Below are 20,190 nucleotides of genomic sequence, written 5' to 3' on the forward strand. Positions count from 1 at the left end.
CTAAGGACACTCACAAACTGAAAGTGAAAGAATGGAAAGATATATTCCATGCAAATGGCAAAGAAAAGAAAGCAGGGGTAGCAATACTTATATCAGACGAAATAGACTTTATAGCAAAAACTGTAACAAGAGACAAAGACGGGCACTACATAATGATAAAGGGAACAATCCAACAAGAAAATATAACACTTGTAAATATCTATGCACCCAACATAGGAGCACCTAAATATATAAAGCAATTATTAACAGACATAAGAGGAGAAATAGACAGTAACACAATGATAGTAGGGGACTTTAACACTCCACTTACACCAATGGATATATCATCCAAACAGAAGATCAATAAGGAAATACTGGCCTTAAATGACACATTAGGCCAAATGGACTTAGTAGATATGTATAGAACATTCCATCCGAAAACCACAGAATACACATTCTTTTCAAGTGCACATGGAACATTCTCCGGGATTGATCACATATTAGGTCACAAAACAAGTCTCAATAAATTTAAGAAGATCAAAATAATACCATGCATCTTTTCTGACCACAAAGATATGAAACTAGAAATCAACTACAGGAAGAAAATCAGAAAAGTCACAAAATGTGGAGATTAAACAAAATGCTACTGAACAACGATTGGGTCAATGAAAAAATCAAGGGAGAAATCAAAAAATTCCTGGAGACAAATGAAAATGAAAATACAACACTCCAAAATCTGTGGGATAGAGCAAAAGTGGTTCTAGGAGGGAGGTTTATAGCAATTCAGGCCTACCTCAACAAAGAAGAAAAATCCCAAACAGACAATCTAAAAGTGCCTCTAAAGGTACTAGAAAAAGAACAACAAACAAAGCGCAAAATCAGCAGAAGGAAGGAAATAATAAAAATCAGAGCAGAAATAAATGAAATCGAGACTAAAAAAAAATGGAAAAAATTAATGAAACCAAGAGCTGGTTCTTTGAAAAGATAAACAAAATCAACAAACCCTTAGCTAGACTCACCAAGAAAAAAAGAGAGAAGGCTCAAATAAATAAAATCAGAAATGAAAGAGGAGAGATTACAATAGACACCTCAGAAATACAAAAGATAATAAGAGAATACTATGAAAAGCTATACACCAACAAATTGGATAATCTAGAGGAAATGAATAAATTCTTAGAAACATACAACCTTCCAAAACTGGACCAAGAAGAAGTAGAGAATTTGAATAGACCAATCACCAGTAAGGAGATTGAAACAGCAATCAAAAATCTCCCAAAAAATAAAAGCCCAGGACCAGATGGCTTCCCTGGTGAATTCTACCAAACATTCAAAGAAGACTTAATACCTACCCTTCTCAAACTCTTCCAAAAAATTGAAGAGGAGGGCAGGCTTCCTAACTCCTTCTACAAAGCCAACATTATCCTGATACCAAAACCAGACAAGGACAACATAAAAAAAGAAAATTACAGGCCAATATCACTGATGAACATCGATGCAAAAATCCTCAACAAAATACTAGCAAATCGAATACAACAATACAATAAAAAGATCATACATCATGATCAAGTGGGTTTCATTCCAGGGATGCAGGGATGGTTCAACATCTGCAAATCTAATAATGTGATACAGCACATTAACAAAATGAAGAATAAAAATCACATGATCATCTCAATAGATGCAGAGAAAGCATTTGACAAGATACAGCATCCATTTATGGTAAAAACTCTAAATAAAATGGGTATAGAAGGAAAATACCTCAACATAATAAAGACCATATATGACAAACCCACAGCAAATATCATTTGCAACAGAGAAAAACTGAAAGCTCTCCCTCTACGAACAGGAACCAGAAAAGGACACCCACTTTTGCCACTCTTGTTTAACACAGTATTGGAAGTCCTAGCCAGAGCAATCAGGCAAGAAAAAGAAATAAAAGGGATCCACATTGGAAAAGAAGAAGTGGAACTGTCACTCTTTGCAGATGACATGATTTTATATACAGAAAACCCTAAAGATTCCATTAAAAAACTTTTACAAACAATAAATGAATATGGTCAAGTCGCGGAATACAAAATCAACATACAAAAATCGGTTGCTTTTCTATACACTTACAACGAAGTAGCAGAAAGAGAAATTAAGACTAACAATCCCATTTACAATTACAACAAAAAGAATAAAATACCTAGGAATAAACTTAACCAAAGAGGTGAAAGATCTGTACACTGAAAACTATAAAACATTGTTGAAAGAAATCGAAGAAGACGTAAAGCAGGGAGTGCAAAAGGGGTGATTAGGCCCACATGTGAAGGGATGGACTTTAATTAGTTTTGGGTGGTGAACATGATGTAATCTACACAGAATTCGAAATATATTACAATGTACATCTGAAAGCTATATAATGTTATAATCCAATGTTACTGCAATTAAAAAACTAATAAAAATTTTTAAAAATTATAATTTTAAAACCTACATTTACAGCCCTTAAAGTATATTTTTAATTATATGATTTCAAACACTATAGAGGTGGAAACATGTTTTCTAAATGTTCTAGGTTAAATCTTGTCTTTCACACAGCAACAATAGTTTCAACATCAACAATTATACAAGCCACCAGCATAGTCTCCTTCCAGGTCCTCTTCAGAATTGTGACGTAGATGTGCTAAAGCCAAGGTCGGTGCCAGCTAAGGGGGTTCTTGCTGCAAGGAATTTGAGGACATTCTTCTTCTTCATCTCTAGGACATCAAGTGCTCCAGATGTTGTGAAAATTTGCCTTTGAGTTATGACAGGAACCCGGGACAATGTGGAACGGACCGCTCTCTGGCTTGCATGGAAAGGCCATACAGTATTTGTCCTTCCTTTTTTTCATCAGTCTTGCCAATTTTGATTTTGTTGAATCTTTATATTCTATGTACGTTTGTTAATCCATTAATTTCCATGCATATCTTAATTTTTTCCTGCATTATTTTTGGGGGGGGTTTCTGTTCTTTTTCTAACATCTTAAGGTGAATGTTTCGCCCATTAAGCATAAGGAAAATGGGCAGAAGTGATATAGGGCACTTTCATCTTGACCTTTAAAATGTCATGAAAGTCCTTCTTCTCTTTCATCTCTTTTTGGCTATTAAATGCAGAGGACCCACTAGGCCCAGTAGGATTCCAGTGGGCTCCAGAAGATGACAATACCACAAAATGAATGGCATCCTAATCCCTGAATCCCTGGTGACTCTGGTGTAGGCAGGACAAAATCGTGTTAAGTCTCTGAGGCTTCAAGGTTTACCTGTTTCTGCCTGTAGCTGAGCACTGCCCGATGAACACGGTGTTGTTCAGTGCTCTGTGTCCTCACCGATGTTTTGTCCTTTTAATCCAGCCATTACTGAAAAAATATGTTAAAGTATTTGACTCCGACTGTGGATTTTGCAAATTTCTGCTTGTATTTCTATTTTCTTTTTATATTTCTGTTTCTATTTTCTACTTATATTATTAGGTGCACATAAGCTTAGAATGGTTTTATTTTCCTGGTAAATTTAGTTTTCTATCACTATAGAATTACTTCTTATTTCCAATAATGCTCCTTGTCTTAGAGTATTTTGTTTAATTTAAATATAATCATTCCCACTTTATTTGGTTAGCATTTGGCTCTGACATCTTTTTCTATGCTTTAACTTTCATTCACTCTGTATCTGTATCTTTTAGGTGTGTGTCTTCAGCATATACATGCACTTAAAAAATCTAGTCAACTATATTTGTCTAAACGGTACATTTAATTTTTTATGTTTCTTGTGGTTTTAGACAAATTCATATTTATTTATAATATCTTAATTTTTCTTTTTATGAGTTAAAAAAATCTTTACTGTCTTTAAAAATAGATTAAATGCTTCTTCTATTAATTTCTTTTAATTTCTGGAGTTTGGAAAGACAATTACTTTGGAAAGGCTACTACTTTTCTTCTGCCTGTAATCTCTCCTTTAGAATGTTCTTTAAGGAAGTTTTCTTGAAAGTAAGTGCTCTCAAGTTTTGCCTGTATGTTAATATACTCTTAATCTTATCACGGTTGTAAAATATACTTTTATTGGGTGTACAATTCTAGATTGAAGCTTCTGCTTCTAGGAATTATGGATTAGATTGGACCAGACCAGTTTTCTCTCTGGGGATGACTAAAGAAGCTGGGTACATGGGAAGCACCAGTTGGTGGTACTGATGAGGTGCTGAGGTATCTGGAATGCATGTGGTCAAGATCCTGAAGAGACGGGAATTGAAGAAAGTGAGCCAAATCTCACTCTCTGCTTTTCGTCTCCCAGCATTTGCTGACTCTTAACGCTGCCAGGCTGACATTGATCAGAACTTTCATTAATCTCTGGGGATACCAAAATTGTATACTTTAGGAAATTCATTAAAAGAATAACAAATAAATGTGTCACATAGAAGCCAATAGAGGAAGGAAAGTGGAAAATATTTTATTAATTCAAAGAAGGCAAGAAAGAAGTAAAAGAGAAACACAAAACAAGAAGAACAAGTGAAAATAAATAGTAGCATGATAGGTTTAAAATAAAATATAGCAGTGTTTACATTAAATACTCCAATTAATAGATGAATAATAGTCTACTACAGAGAAAAGCAAAACTCAACTCTACTGTTTCAAAAAGATATGACAAATACAAAAACACAGAAAAGTTGAAGATACAAGAATGGAAAAAGACATAACATGCAAACACTAATGATTCTAGAACATTTATATTCTGTCAGCACAGTGATGTTATTATTTTATTCTCCTCCAACTTTTACTATTGCTTTTGAGAAATCAGTTGTCCATGTAATTGTCATTCATTTGAGGATAGTATGTATTTCTTCTCTGGCTGATTTTAAGATTTTGTCTTTGGAGTTATAAGGGTTTTCTATGGTATGCCTAGATGTGTCTTTCATTTTATTTATCTTACTTGAGATTCATTAGCCTTCCTGTAGCTAATAACTAATTATTATTTGTAAATTGCTTACCCATTATCCCTTCAAATGTCTCTTCTGTTTAATTTTCTATCTCCTTCTCCATTTATATTTAAAAGATGTTGGATCTTCCTACTTTATTCTCCATGTCTATTAGCACTTTATCATATTTTCCATTTGTCTATATATGCTACATTCTAGAAAATTTCAGATAAACATTCCAGGTTAATTAATTTCACTTTTGGTTATCTCTAATGTGTTGTACATTGAGTATTTTATATAAATTATTATAGTTTTTGTTTCTAAGGAAGTTTTGTTTGCATTTTTCTAGATAGGCTCTTCTATTTTTAATAATCTCTCGTGCTCTAGTTATATATTAAATCCCACATTTTATTTCTTTAAAACATATTTTTATTATATTTTTAAATTGATTATTCTAGTACTTAAGGTTTTTATGGGTCTCAGCAAACTTGTATTGGGTTGAATTTTGTCACCCCGCCCCAAATTCATGTGTTTCCTGGAAACTCAGAGTGTGATCTTATTTGGAAATAAAGTCTTTGCAGATGTTATTACTTAAGATGAGGTCATGCTGAGTAGGGTGGACTCTAAACACAGTGTGACTGGTGTCATAAGAAGAGAAGAGACACAGGGACACAGGCTAAGAGAGAAGAAGATGTGATGGCAGGCACACAAGAAGAACGCCATGTCAAGAGGCAGAGATTGGAGTGATGCATCTAAAAGCCAAGGAATGCCATAGATTTCTAGCAACCACCAAAAACTAGGATAGAGTCAAGGAAAAGACTCTCCGCAAGAGACATGGCCCTGCTGACAACTGCTAGCCTCCAGAACTGTGAAAGCGCAAATTTCTATCATTTTAAGCCAACAAGTTTGTGGAACTTTATTATAGCAGCCTTGGAAAACCGTGACAGTCTTGGATGGTTTTCTTTAGAGTGCACACACATACACATATATACAACACACACATCTGACATCTGCATATACACAGAATATATATCCACATACAACTAGTTCTAATTCTCTTCACTCAGACCTCAGTCAAGTCTTTGCATAGGATCCCAGCTGTGAACCCCTTAGTTATGAATCCCATATGTTTTGAAACTGCATGTTTCTCAATTTCAAACCAGATTGCATGTAATGGAACATTAAATTCTTCCCTTCAAATAAGAGACAGAGCACTCTTCATAATAAAGATCCAGAAATAGTGAGTTGTGCTAGAGGGAAAAAAATTTCACCAATAGTTAGTACCCTCTTAGTTATTTTTCATTAGTCAGTAAAATCTTGCACACATCTTCTTTTTCAGAATGAAAAAAAAGTAATGACGGTTCCAGTGGTTTGTGTTGTGGTGCTGCTCACTTAGGACCAGCCTGAAAGCAGCAATCTCAGGTCCTGTCAGGGTTTAACCAGTCGTTTAGCTTGGTCGGTTGAGCCAAAACCTTGAAGTGAGGGATGGAGCACTATGAGAAAAGTTAAATTTAATCTTCTGAGTCCCATCATATTAAAGTTCCTGTGAATCAGAATTAAAGTGTGCTTTGACATAAATTCTAACATGAATAAAGAGAATGAATGGATATTTGTACCAAATGCTGTTATTTTTAGAAAGTGTTTTTTTTCTCCCTGGTACCTCTTTGTGGATTTTAATGAGTAAAGCAGTGACGAAAACCTTGTATGCTGTCATGGGACATAGGCACTTCTCCATGGCCTACCTCTTCAAATACGTTTGGATGCCCTGAGGATAATCCTAGGTGTAGTATATAAATGAAGAATAAAGTCCTGAGTTGGGCAATAGTGTCTAAATTCAAAGATTGTTTAACTCTGAACTGACATCAAATAAGGAAAGAACTGGAACTCTCTTTTTAGTTATGTATTCTACATTAAGAGGAGAGTTTTTTTCCTTTCTTTTAAGGGATCTTTTCATGATGTGATCATATAGTATACTTATGTACTGTTGTTCAATTTACATAGTGATATCACTTTACATAATGAGGTTAATCAAGAAAAAAATGCTTCGGTCATGCATTGAAGAATCAGATCAACTAACATTCATGAGGAATCTTTTAAAAGATAGTGGAACAAAAGAGTCTTTACTTGTAAATGGACTCTTGGAAATTAATTAATTTACTCATTCATTCAAATACTTATTCAAAAATATTTATTTCATACTGACAGTAGAACCTATACCAGGTACAGGAATACAGGTTGGGCAAGAGATAATATTTGAATTAAGTAAGCAAACTATACAGCAGGTTAGATGGTGATGAATAATTTGGAGGAAAAAAAATTTGAGAAAGAAGATGGAGAGTCAAGGAGTGTGTTGCAATTTTTAAAAGGCTGGTCGGGGAAGGCCTGAGAAGGTGCGAATTGAGCTAACGTCTGAAGGGGGGCAGTATATATTCAAGAGAAGTTGTTGAGGAGGAATTAGGATTTGCAAGGCTGATTTACAGGGGAGAGGCCTGAGCTGGGGGTAGCTCAGGTAAACATGTTTAGAGAAACTTTTCAAAATATCCTCTGTTTTTAGGAATTTCATATTTATTTACAGAAGATCTTGGAACTCTAGACCAACAATACAAAATTTTCAGTTTATTCTGAAGCTCTTTCTCTACCAGCTTCTATTCATTCTAGAACTGGTTCCAGTAACTTAGCTGAGGGCTTTGATCACAGGGCATTTAGATATATTGGGGTAAGTGTGTCCTCAGATCTCCAGCGTATGATTGTGCTGTGGCCTGAAGTGTAGTCTGTGTTTTGCAGTCTTGGAAACACTGTGCAGTGCCCTGGGCCACTTGAAATGGCAGGAACCTTAAGCAAGGACTTTATTATATCTGCTGCATCAGAATTTCCATATGCAACATAAAAGGATGAGGCTAAATGACTTCAAAAAAGACTCATTTGTTTCTCACATTCCATGATTATATGCATGTTACTTGCCTTGATTCTTTTGGGAGCATTTTAGGTTGTGAATATGTTGCCTGATTCAGCGGATTTTCCATAACGCATTTTCTTTGCTGTCGTTAGTCCTGGTTCTTCTTTTTGCACTGTACTCACAGGATTTCTTTGATTGAGAAAATATTTACAAATGTGACTCTGGACTCAGGGAAAAAAGGATGCTGGACAAGATGACCTTAGACTATTTCATAAGATGCTTATGAGATTTTCTGACTAGTTCCCCAAGACGTTTGAAGCAGAACTAATGCAAACCTAACCTGTTTTGGGGTCCTAGACATTCATTACATTTGGAGAGATTTTAGGCTTTTGAGGTTTCAAAAAGAAGTATTATCTCCTTGCTTACCTTAGTTTTTATCATTGTTGAAGCAGTCATCACTTTGTCAACTTCTTAAATCCCATTAGAAGACTAATCTTTCTTTGTCTATTTCTCCTTTGCCGCATCACTTTTCAAGTAATTTCTCTGTCATTCAAAAGCAAAGATATGTATATTTGCTTAGCTTTGGAAGTGTAGTTTGTTTTATTAGTCTCTGGTTGTTGCTTTTCTTTAAAGTATTATCATTAATAAATCAACTAAATGGTGAGCTTCTTCCCTCTCTAAAAAGAAGTACATATCACTCATTGAATCGAGAGAAGCAAAGTTTAGGAAAACATAACTGACTCAATTAGCATCGTGGTGGCCAGCCACATGACTTAAAGCCTCTCAGGAAGTATATATTTCTGGAAGGACTGAGAACAAAAAAGAGATATCTCTTAAAACAGTAGTGAAAGCAGGAAGCTCATAAACAGATTGGCACATAGTCGGTGGCATTAGTTGAGTGAAATAAATAGTACATTATATACTTTTTTATAACCCACTGTCTGATAAAAATTGTCGGGGAAAACTTTTAAAAATTATATGTATTGCCTGTGGCTCTATTGAATACATTTTGGTAGAAGGGTGTGATTGCAATTTATTCAAAACTTTGCGTTCACATAACATCTGTGGTGGTGACCACAGGAACGTATTTCTTCCAGAATAAACTCCTGAGACGTGGAACAAATCAGGTGGCGTCTCATTTAGCTTAAAACCTGGCAAACCGAGATGGAGAGGAGGTGACATTTTGGGTTTAAAGGATAGAAACCAATCTGTTTTTTGGATTTTGCAACCAAAATAGACTTGAAGTAAGAAGAATAAGAGCGAGAATGAAAACATCGTAGAATCTCTGTGCTGTGATGTGTACCCTTGAGCAGAAATAGGAAGAGACAGCTTCAAAGACAGAATCCCCAGAGACATAAAGGCACCATCAGTTGATGATAATGGTGAAAACAATAACAGGAACTAGTATTTGCTAACTGCTCATTATGTCCCAGGTGCAAGGTTAGGCACTTTCCATAGATTATTTCACTTAATAGTCACAATACATCCGTTAGGGAGGTACCATTATTATCCTCTTTTCAATGAGGTTTAGAAATATAAAGAACTTTTCCTATGGTTACACAGTGAGAAAGAGGTAGCACTGGGGGTAGAATACCTGTAGTGGGATTACAGAACCTATATGTGTACCCACTGCATTATGGTGAGATTTGTGATATAAGGAAGAGTTCTGGAAAACTAAAAAAGCAAGAGTGGAATTAATTTCTATGAATTAACACTTGCATTTCAGGCAATAAAGACAGAATTGACAGTGTTAAAAATTTAAATCAGTGACATGGAGGACTCCTTGAGACTATTATCACAAAACAGAAAGAAAAAATATTAAGATACGTGGTGATAGATGCAGAAGACAGATAGTGGAGATCCAGCCTGAGAATTAAGTGTACTTTTGAAGAAGAAATCATGATTGAGAGGGAGCATAATGAAAGATATACTTGAGGGAGACTTTTTTTAAGTGTAAAACGACCTAGAGATGCAAATCAAAAGGGCTTGTTAAATTCCAGAAAAAAAAAAATCAATAAAGATCGACCTTATCCCATCCTTGTAACATTTTGAATTGACAAAGATTAAAAAAATAAAAAGCTCCTATGAGCATCTTGGTATGGAATTCAGGCCGTCATCAAAATCCACCACTCCAACAGTAAATATAGAGAAGCATGGAACAATCTCTGCAGTCACTCATGGGTGAAGGCAACAGAGAGACATTGTCAGACACTCATAGGCTCAAAAAATATGCTAACTACATCGTGCTGAAAAGTTGCTTGAAGACAAAGATTAGCTCATCAGTATAAGGTTTTAAGAGAGGTGAAGACATGGAGTGAATATATAGATATTTTTCTCTCCCTTCTAGGAATCTATTCAAGGAAAACAAATCACAATGCAGAAAATAATACATGTGAAAATATGTTCCATACAATATTATATACTATAGTCAAAAATTGGAAATAACCAAAGGTTCCCCCTTAGAAGACCATGAGATATCATTGTCATTAAAATGATCAATAAAAAGATTTAAATGATTTAGAAAAACTGCTTCACAATTTTCATTTTGTTTGATCCCAGTTGTGTACAGACAAATGCGTTAAGTAATTATTGGGGGCAAAGAGTTCATTTCAGTTATTTCTGGGGAGAGAGGATTATGGATAACGTTTGTCTGCTTTTTCGTATTTTTTCCATTCTTTATAAATATTTTGCAAAAAACTTATGCAACGACGAAAAAAATAGAAGAGAAGAGTAGGTTGAGAACTTCAAAATTAGTTTGGGGTTAATTTTAGGCAACCAGACATCTGAAGATTGCTCAGGGTGGACGCAGCATTGCAGCGTTTTGGATCACCCTGTAAAAATCTAAGCAGTATAGGTGTGCCGCAGGCCACAGGCCACAGGTCACATGCCTGAGTGGCCTTTGGAGCCAAGTTAGCTTTGGCTACTAAGCTTGGAAAAAGATGTTCTTTTTTTGAAATATTTGCTATTTCCCCCTCCCATGCTTCATGTTTTTTTTTTTTCCCCTTCTTCTTCAAACTGAATTGGAACTTTCACTGTACTTTCCTTCAACCTTGCAATTTCTTCAAACCATTTGGATGCTAAGATCTCAAATAACAGTGAGATTCCCAGTAGTTAACTTCATAGTAACTTTCTCAAAGGTAGTTTCTCCAAAGTCATCAGAATTGCTCTACTTTCAGCAGAAATCTTTCCTTTCAGTGATATTTACATAACATAAAAATTTGCTGTTTTATGCAGAAATATTTTTTAAATGGACTACTTTTTATTCCTTTTCCTAAAATACTTATATAAAGAATTTATCATTTTAATAAAATATGCCAGTATATCTACTTTTCCCAGAAATGCTGAAAAGGATTTGTTAAATGGTGCACTGTCATTCCAATCCTGCTTCATATCCCAAAGTTTTGTCAAACATAATGACCGGGTGGAGGTCAGCAGTGGAGAAAACCAAACATTGCTTAGTCCTTTATGCAGATCTATAGTGCCTTGAGGCTATATATGATCAAACATAGAAAATTCTGGAATAAAAAGCAAACTGTATTTTCTGGATATTTTTCAATAATAGCTCAGTTTCTGTTATTTCTGTGAACTCTTTCTCCATATTTCTTCCCTCATGCTATCTTTGCCATGAATAGCTTTTTCTCCTTCTTATGTGTCTTGAAGGAAGTGTCTGGTTTTGTTCTTCACTGGCGAATGTTAAATTTCTCCTCTGTTGTATTTCTCTTGACCTCACATCTTCTTTCCTTCCCTCCCCAACCCAATGATCCCAAGTATGAGTAGCTAACAGAGACACTAGAATAGTTACGTGAGGCTTTTAATAAAATCCTCCTTCCTACAACCCCAAGGCAGTTAATTTATGGTGCTGTACGATTTGTTGACACATACGCCATGTTAAGAAAAGAACAAAAAGCAAAATTGAAGCATCATATGATGGTCTCCTTGAGTGACTAGAAGCATTTCTGTTTAAGTACTTGCTTTTTGTCCATGAAGGTAATAAATTGATACCAGTTGTTTTTGGAGTTTTTTCAGACCAGAAATCTAAATATTATTACCAGTTGTACAAGTCCTGTGATTTGTATAACCCTGGAACTTGAAATTGATATTGAAGTTATTTGCTTTTAAGAGGCAGGATAGTATAGCAGCTAAATTCATGGACTAAGGAGGCAAATTGCCCAGGTTTGAATCAATCTTTTCTCTGCAACTCTCTAGCTGTGTGAACTTGAGCCAGTTATTCACTTTTCTGTGTCTATTGTCTCAGCTATAAAATGAAGATAATAATAGTATCCACTTCATGATCAACTAATGTGAAGCACTTAAAAGAGTTCCTGGCACATGGTAAGTTACAACTGTTCAATACTATTGATTTATAAATTATTATTTTTAAAATTAGGATTTTCCTAGAGTGGCCCTCATGCTATATACAGATGTACTGAATGATTTACCTAGTACGAGATTAAAAATCAAATTGTCTGCTCTGAACATCTATCTATTTAATAATTTCTACACTGTTTAAGTTCCCTTTTCCCATTTCAATTACACTGCACCTTAGTTGGAAGTATCTGGAAACTCTGAGCAAATATGTGCTTTATTACTAAAGTTTTTTTTAAAGTCAAGGTGTGAGGATTATTAATCTACTTAAGGATAGAAACTATTTTCACCTGCAAGATCTAACAAAGTGAAAAAAAAAAGAAAGACATTTGGAAAGAGATGGTGGTAGGTCTTAAAAAAATTACAGCTAAAATATCTCTGTCAGTGGTTCCTTTTTTGTTTGTTTAACCAAGAGTTAACACACTGTTTAGGGAATGAGTTGCAAACACTACGTCCTGTCCTCAAGGTGTCTGGTTGAATAACATGGTAAATGTTACTGTGGCATCTAGCTCACTTTATCAGAAACAAGTCTTGCTAAAGATAGAATTAAAGAGTTCTTGGTTTAGTTCACAGAGGAGTTCTGAAATCTAAAAAGGACTTGTTGAGAATGATACAACCCAAACTCCATGTTGAGACTGATATAAACTTTAACACTGCTGTCATAAGAGCTAATACTTTGTTGTGTACTAAATACTTACTAATTATTGTGTGCAAACAACATCCTGTAAGTTTCGTTCATTTTACAGTTATTTAAATAGAAACTTAGAAAGGAGAAGAAGCTTGTCTGGTGTCAAGTGGCCAGCCAGTGGCCTCAGAGAGGTCTACCTGGCCACCACATCTAAAGCACATCCCACTCAGGCCTGTCCCTCTATGACTCTTTGCTGTTCTCTATATCCTTCATGTGAAATTCTCATTTACTTATTCATTTGCTTATTTACTTTCATCTCCCGACATTACCCTGTGCATCACAAAAGAGCAATACAGAGCCTGGTACCTAATGGGCTAAATTTTATTAAATGAATAAATGTTTAACACTACTTCGTATAATCCTTAAGATAACTTTATATCATAATCATTATTTTAGTATTATTTTCCTCTTAAAAATAGGGAAACAGAAACAGGAGGTGAAAACAGAAGACCCAAAGACATACTATAAACTTTGGATTCAGAGCTAGATTTATTTTGACCCAAATATCATTCACTTTCCTGTATCTACACTAATAGTTTCTCCTCAGAAACACCTTTGAAACTAAGCTGGTAAAACACAACACTAGCAAATAAGGAGGATAAAACCAAAAGTTTAAGAATCAATTAAAACAGAGAAAGAGAAGGAAAAAACAGATACTTTTTAAAAAGTGTCATTTCTTTTTTGAGTATCAGATAGTCTTTGTTTGGACTTGTCAAAACCAGTGTTTGACACCATTTTGTGATGTATACAGCTTGTTTCAAAATAGAATTTCAAAATAGAAAATCTGAGGTATAGTTAAGACCAAGAGATCAGCTACTGAAAAGACAGCTGTTTACTCACAATTCCCAAGAGAAGAGGGCACGCCCTTCCAGTAGGGGACACATGGGGAGGTACTGAGGTTGGTTACAAGGCAGAGGGAGAGGAGGCACTGTGGGCAAGAATGTTATTGTGGTTTCTGTGGAAGAATGGGCCAGGCAGTACAAACCAACTTAGGACTGGCTAGTCTGAATAATTTCAGCAGGCTCTGGTGTGTAGGGGCTGTCACTCATTGTCTGCTATCTGACCCTGGTGGTTAGGGAGGATGGATAGTGTCCCAAAGTGAGAACCCAGAAAAGGAGCTGGTTTAGGTGTGAGCTCTGGATTGGTTTGTATTTGAAAAGCACACTCGTGGGCGAGTTGTTTACTATCTCTAGGAATTGGTTGAACCTGGGGGGACAGTCCCTCTAGGGTCAGCAAGGCCCCATATGTCAAAGCATGAGAATACAGAAAATAAAAAGATACGGTTAATATATTTCTCAACTGTGCTTCCAAGACACTGATTATAGAAAAACCTCTAAAACAACATTTCTTATCCACTTGGGTTGCAGTCAGTCCCTTGAAACAAGTGACAGATTTATATTTAACTGATTGCTCCTTATGCATTTCATATAACCTGCATTATATAGAATAAAGGCAAAAATGTGTGGTATGTTTTGTGTTACCTTTTTGTAAACTTCCTTTAACTTCTTGACCTTTATTTTCTAGCAGAAGAAATAATCACTTAATACAATAGAGAGGTTCTCAATTGGGGGCAGTTTTGTTCCCCGAGGGGACTTTTGGCAACTTCTGGGGATATTTCTTGTTTTCACAACAGGGGGGGATGTTAGTGGCATCTAGTGAGCAGAGGCCAAGGGTACTGCTAACCATCCTACAATAACCCCTGTGACAAATCATTATCCGGCTCAAAACGTCAATGAGTTTGAGGAACCCTGATACAAAACAGTGATTCTGAATTCACCTTCTGTTAACTTGCATATAGAGAGATTTGGAAGCTCTTTCTGTTATGACGTTAGAGAATAAAGTACAAACTTGCGAAATGAATCTGAATTCTGATTTTTCGCATGCTGTTTACGTCCTTCCTGCTCTTTGCCTGATTTTGGAAGGAGGATTCAACTCTACATAACTGTTTTTAGAACTCAGATTACTATTTTTCAAGCCTGTGTTATAACTGCAAAATTACTTTAAGAAGAACCCTAATTTGTTTATCTACTTGTTGACAAAGAATGAGGAAAAGTGGATGGAAAAGGTCATTATAAGAATTCCTTACCTATTCAACATTCAATGAGTACATCTCCGCTGAGTGAGAACTTAGTTTGATAAACTTAGAGCACTGAAGAAGTACAGATGTTCTTTAATTAATTTATTTATTATAGATGTTATTTTACCTGAAGCTTTCTTTTTATTAATATGCAGCCTGGATTAAAAGGTGACACCATTAGTGTGGTTCTCTAGTCTCTTTCTGTACAACATGCAAATAGAGGTTAAAAAGCAAAACACGGAGATCACTGACAACAAGAAAAAATCGTATCAATCGAGGGAGAGTGGGACTGTAGAAAGAGGAGGGGATCTATAATTGGAAACTCCAGCGAAACAGAACGTCACAAGATGGGTCTACATTTTCCAGGTGACACCTGTGAGCCTGGGCATCACAGCGCCCAGCGGGTTGTGGCACTGGCCAAAAGTTTTTCAACCCAGTATGTTGAAGAGTTTTGTTTCTTATAGGCCTGCCTCTCCAAATTTACAAAGAAAATTAATGAGAAAATTATATGTGTGTGTTTGCATAATTTTATAATATGACATTTTAAAAATTTATATGAACTTGGGTAAATCACTTGAACATTTTTGCTCTCACATTTATAAAATGATGTACATCTTCACATATTTGAATATTTCTATAACTGGATTCTGTGGTAACATATGTGGATTGTTCCACATACAAATTCACTGTGATGGAAATAACAAGGATCATTTTTATCAAAAAGCGGTGATTCTTAGCCCTGGAGGGCTTTTTCAAGCACAGATCGGTGGGTCCCCCAGCGTTTCTGATTCAATAGGTCTGGGGTGGGGCCTGAGAATTGGCATTTTGAACAGGGTGTTGCTGAAACTGCTGGTGCAAGACCCACTTTGAGAACTACTGATCAGTAAATTTAGGGATTCCTCATCCATGATTTTATTTAATCTTCATACAACCCTGACCAGTAGTATTATTATTTTCATTTTATTTGAGTGGACACAGAAACTCAGAGTAACCCTGTGAGTCCCCAGGTTACTCAAGCTCACCCAAATGATGTGCTAAGAAGGAACAAGAGCGAATTCTATTCTGGGACCAGTACTCTGATATCCCTTCGTTGATATCTGATATTCTCCTAATACTGTGTTCAATCATGTTTTATTTCTGAAGAAGGAGTTTTGATCTACATATTATTTCCTCCATTATTTACGGCAGGTGCTATATTTATGTCTGACCTAGGCATTTTCATTCTTCATTCATTCATGAATGAGGCACTGTCTACGAATTGAATAAAAATCTTAAATATATAATAATAGAATCCAAGTTTCAGAGAGGGTGTGGATGACATTTTTATTACTTATTTTAGACACAGTGGTATTTGGCCTGGTGTCACATGTCCAATTATTACTCTACTCTCTTTATTACTAGCTGTGGACTTGAATTTCAGAGGGTGAAGCAAAAGAAATTTGAAAGGTGAAAGTGAATTAACTTATTTAATCTTAATTAAATAACTTAAGCTGGACAGTTTATTAAGCCCAATATTTCACTTGCTTTCAATAAGGAGGACAGAAGGAAATTGGGAGGCTGTGGTAGGGTAACATGCAGGCAAAATTAAAGTATTCTTCACAAAGAATGGATGCCTTAATGAACTAAAGAGAATTTAGGATTGTTAATATGCTAATATATTATAACTTGGATTCAAATTAAATATCAATGGATCCATGCTTTCTGTAATACCATCTTACGAGGCAAAATTATGCCTCTTGACTCCTGTTTTCAGAGTCTGGAACTCTATGTTTCTCAAGTCTGTAGTTTTAAAGTTTTTCTTTTTTATTATATATATTTTCATATTTATTTCCAGGCACTTGGCCGACTTTTGTTCTGGTCTTTCCATTTTTTTTTCTTTTTCTCTCCTTCACTGCTCAAGTCCAACACAAATGTTTCCCTTTCAACACACAGTTCTGCTCATTATTTAAGATGGAAATAAGACTAGAAAGGCATTTTCTCATGCTATTTCTAGGACACCTCAAATTCAGCTTTGCCTCTAGGCCAATTCCTACGGAAAACTGAACCAAAAACTTCTGGAAAACCTAACCAGTGTCTTCAGCAAAAGAAGTTTTAGATTCCATGGCCCATTTACCATCTTCTCCAGTGTATAACAAGTTGGTTGGACTGTATTGCCATTAGAAGACTATCATAGCAGTAAATTTTATGGAATAACTCAACCATAATTACAAAGAAAAACCAACATAGCAATAAAGCAATTTTAAAGACTATTTCTCATTTAGACCAAATTTTCTATTCTCGGAAAACAGTCATCCTCAACCCAAGAAGGGTCAGCATGCAGGAGGCAAACAACAGACTGCTGATGTGTTCTTTAAGACGCTCCTCTCCTCGCACGAGGGCTTGGATTTTAGGCTGTGAGAATGCATCCTCAAATTTTATAGGAACAAAAGTGTCTCCAGAGTAGTCAGGGTGTAGAATGCGTTCTCACAAGAAGGATCGTCCTGAAAAATAAATCTATGATTGTTCTTTACACGCAAAGTCTCTGCTTGCCTTGCAAAGGCCTGTAGTTTGGATGGAGATGCTGAAGCCCAGGGCTCACTGGTACAGCCAGAACTTGAGTCTCCAAGGAGCTGAACTTACCTTTCGTTTGGTCTGGTGGGGCAGTGAGTGTCTTGGCCTCTTTTTCTTTCATCATCAGCTTGTCCAAAGTTCATGACTAATTGCTTACAAAAATAATCAATCACCATTTAAATGTCTTTAACTATTTTTCCTCTTTATTATTCCAATAACTTTTTTTAAAATACCTCCTTTATGTACAGTTCACATTATTAAAATTTTTTCATCATCATACCACTGAAGCTTAAAGTTGAAATTTCCTTTTCTCTACTAACTTTAAAATCATTTCACACTGTCTTGTAGGTGCAATAGCCATTTGTTGTTTTCACTTGGCATTTTATCACATATTTAAAATTTTTATATCTATTTTAAAAAAAATTCTACATTTTAATAAGCTCTACCTTATTAAAATGAGATGAGACATAGAGATGAGCCTATTTGTTCTAGCAACATGAAAAACAAAACTAGACTTGAGGGTTTTCTATGTACTCTTCTGGTGCTTTGTAATTATTACCTGGACTTGTGCAAGGATAAAGCCAAGGTCCATCTTGAGTGCTCTAGGATTCGGACCTTTGTGCTCTTTGTCCTGGTCTCCAAACTTCCCCTGGCATTGAGGCCACCAGGGTAGAGAATGGAAAGAGCAGAGTAGCTTGGTGGTTAAAGGTCTGGGTTGTAGTGCCAGACAGAACATTGGTTTAAATCTGTGTTCTTTTGCTCCTTAGCTATATGACCCTTGAATTCTTATTCACCCTCAGTTGCCTTATTTTTAAAAATGGGATTACATAATTTCCTACTCAAAGTGTTCTTTTGAATATTAAACAAGAAAATATGGATAAAACATTGAGCATAATGACTGGCATAGAGTAAGCACTCAGTAAAGAACAGCTCTCTGTCATGTACAAGTTACCTGCTTCAGTGGCGGTATTGTTTTAATTTATATTGTTAACGTCTGTTGTGGTCAGAACCATTCTAGCACTACCCCACTTCTCCTTTTCTGTATTTATTTCTCCAGGATCCTGATGTATTTCTTCCATGAATCAACTTGACAAGTTGTTAATTTGATGATAGCTAGGGAGGAAGGCAGTTTCTAAGTCCTCCCAGAATATACGGGTCTTCTGCAGAATTGGTCCCTATTTTGTTTTAAAGGGATGCTAAAAGGAAAGCTGGGTTTTGACAACCAAGTATGAAAATTTTGTGAGATGGATCAGCTGTAGTGCATTCATATTGGTGTGTAAATGACACTGCAATGATTCTCTCACCACTTAAGATCTGTCGATATAGAAATCATTATACGGTCCTCCCAATTTGTTGACCTAGCTCTCTGAGCAGAGAACTACACTTAGTTCCAATTTAGGGGATACTTAGTTCTCTTAGTTCCTAAGAAAAGTTCATGTCACAAAGATATTGAAGAAACTTTGCCATTATCCTGAGCCAATGTCTCATAAATTTCTGGACAATGCATGAGGGGAGAAAAAAGGCAGACTGGTGAATGAAAAAGTAGAGAGAAGGTGTTTTCTCCATGCTCCTCAAAACTCTCAGACTCTTATGACTCTGTCTCCTTTATTAGCCCTTTCTTCTCCTTGCACATTAAACATTTGGATTTCCAGGGTTCCTCCTTCACAGTAGTGCTCTTCTCACTACATAGATTCTGGAGCGATATCTTCTACTTTTGGGATCTCGATTACCACTTATTTCTACCTTTTAGGCATTTCCCCTGACACTCATATTCTTTTTTTGTTGTTGTTGAGTTCATAATAGTTTACATCAATGCTGACATTCATATTCTTAGTTCCACCTGCTAGTTGGCTATTATTTTCTATGAGTTTTGTGGGCTGCCCAATTTCATTGCATGTCAAAGTAAAACTGTCGTGGGACTAACTCAACTGCTCCTCTCCCTGTCATTGGTGGAGTCTCTGTCTTATCACCGCCTACCTATTATCTAACTTAGAAATCTGGGAGTCATCTATGGGTCCTTTCTTCCCTTCAGCACCCACATCCACTAGCATCTGACAATTTTACTTCTCATTAATTTCTTGAATTTACCTCTTCCGAACTGTATCCTTTTCAGTGCATTATATTATTTTTATTTATTTTTTTGCAATTTTTGAAGTAAACTTATGATTACATCTACCCTCTACACAGCCAACAGAGTGGTGGGTCTGAAATGTAAATCTGGCAATTTTTATCCTAGCCATGAGATAAAGTCCAAACCCTTAAGATGACACAAAAAGCTTTTCATGATCTGGCACTGACTGGACACTCACTGTCCATGGTTGATGCTCCAGCAATACTGACCGGCCACTGGACCTCTGCATACAGCAGATTACTTTTTCCTCTGTGTACATTTTTTTTTTTTTGAGTTGTCTCCTTGGCCTTTCACGCCATTCCTTACCTTTCCACCTGTCTAACTCCTACACATTCTCTAGATTTTAGATGAGATGGTCATTTCCCCCTGAAGCCTTCATTGAATTGATTTCCCTTTAGATTTGATTATCATTTGTCATAATTTGGGTTTTCCAGAAGCAAGCCTTGAGAGAAGGAGTCACGTGAAAGTGTTAAGAAGCCCTCCCAAGAAGCATCAACAAAGGAGTGATGAAGTGGGACCAATAAGGGAAAGAAAGCAGGCAGTTAAAAGTGTGTTGTCATGTGACGTCCTGCTGAGGGTAATTTTGG

This window comes from Equus asinus, chromosome 24 (assembly GCF_041296235.1).
Source record: "Equus asinus isolate D_3611 breed Donkey chromosome 24, EquAss-T2T_v2, whole genome shotgun sequence".
In the NCBI taxonomy this organism is placed as follows: domain Eukaryota; kingdom Metazoa; phylum Chordata; class Mammalia; order Perissodactyla; family Equidae; genus Equus; species Equus asinus.